The sequence below is a fragment of the Elephas maximus genome, chromosome 1 (genome assembly GCF_024166365.1).
Source record: "Elephas maximus indicus isolate mEleMax1 chromosome 1, mEleMax1 primary haplotype, whole genome shotgun sequence".
NCBI classification, from domain to species: Eukaryota; Metazoa; Chordata; class Mammalia; order Proboscidea; family Elephantidae; genus Elephas; species Elephas maximus.
In genome coordinates, this window is record NC_064819.1 from 190455669 (window position 1) to 190457541 (window position 1873).

The window sequence follows — 1873 nt, forward strand, 5'->3', positions numbered from 1 at the left end:
GTTTGAAAATGTTTTCAGAAAATAACCAGCCTTTTAGTGGCTTCGTGATGGGTAGAGATTGTGTTTATTTTTGTGAACTATATAGCACATTACTAATCAATATAGATCATGTTTCTTGTTAATTGCGTAACTGTATGGCAATCAGGGTCAATGGAAAACATGCTTCTCTCTCTAGAGAGGAGACAAAATGGCTCTTGCTCAAGAACAAGGCAGAATGTTTTTATGTTTCATATTATCTGATCCTTGGCTGTCTACACAGTGGAAGCCATTTGCCTCTGTGATATTCTTTTTTGTCAATCTTCAAGACTGTGTTTAGCATCACTTCAGAAATAAAGAGCTCAAGCTGAAGTACAGACAGTACCTGAAAGATCCTGTAGTTCATGTTTCCTTCCTCTGAATATTGTTTCTTTTCATGAATTATTTTTACAATTGAGCCCTAAGAATAAGTTCTTTGGTAAATTTTGTTAATTACATCTACTTTGGAATGGATCTAGCAACTTTACAAAAGAAGTCACAGTTCATTATATTCTTAAAACCATAATGTTTCATTTACTTTTTTAAAAGAAACTATCTCATTATCTTTGTTGGTTCTGAGACTAAATGGAGTTCTGTTAAATAAAATATCACTAAATGAAATTTCAGATTTAGAAATGTGGGTGTGTGTATATGTTCTTATCATTCTTTTCATCATAAATAAATTCCTATAGGTTTAGAAAACATATATGTCAAATAGCTATGGATAGTTTTGTCAAATATGAAGGCATATGAAATTGGTGTGGGTACTTGAAAGTAAAAAAAAAAAAAGATTTTAAAATGGATTGAAACATATGTGGGTATATTATTATAAGGAACCATGGTGGCACAATCGTTAAGAACTCGCTGCTAACTGAAAGGTCAGCAGATTGAACCAATCAGTGGCTCTGGGAGAAAAGACTTGACAATCTGCTCTGGTAAAGATTACAGCCTAGGAAATCCTATGGGACAGTTCTACTCTGTCCTAAAAGGTCCTTGTGAGTCAGATCACAACAACAAAAACAGATGTATTAGAATGTTATTTTGAATTTAATGTTGATTTGATCAAGTATATTTGATAAAATTGGCTTAAACTCCAAATCATTAGAAAGAACTTCCTGAATTCTAGAAAACTAGAATGGATATAAAAGCCAATGACAGTTACAAAATCTTCTTGAAGCACTGGAATGGATTGGGTAATAATTTCAGTTTATTTCATTTTTTTCATTAACAAATATTTATTGGGCACTTACTGTGTAACAGGCACTGTTCTGTATGAGAAGGAATCCTGTTGCTGATGAGTCAATTCTAACTCATAACCAGTAAACAAAAAAAGTCACTGTCCTTCTTGAAGTCACATTCTAGTGGAGAAGATATACAGAAACCAAAAGAAGTTCTCCCTTTCTCCACCTTCCTTGTGTGTGAAGCCTGTTTCCATCCTCACCATGTCTTCTCAAAAGACTTTTAGGATCAGGAGATTCCTGTCCAAGAAATAAAAGCAGAATCACCCATTTCCCAATGGATTCGAATGAAAACTGGTAATAAAATCAGGAACAACTTCAAGAGGAGACACTGGAGAAGAATGAACCTGGGTCTACATGAGTGACACGTTTGTGCTCTATCACATTCACTAGCATCTCCCCATATCAAGCTGAAAATTACATCACTATCTGAACAAATGGATATATCATATTGGGAAAATTCTGGTTTCTTCTTTTATTTTTATGCTTTGGCATTAATAGGTTGGTTTGGTAATAAATATGTGAGACTTTTCGTTTGAAAAAAATAAAGTTATATATACTGTCAGAGGGTGGTATAAATGTGATGAAGACAAGGCAGGGTAAAAGTCAGAGTGTTAGGC

General features: G+C 33.8%; 1 pseudogene; it reads left to right on the forward strand.

Moving 5' to 3' along the window:
* The first annotated feature begins 1457 nt into the window (after positions 1-1457).
* LOC126070180 (60S ribosomal protein L39-like) lies at positions 1458-1618 on the forward strand (annotated as a pseudogene).
* Positions 1619-1873: the final 255 nt, after the last annotated feature.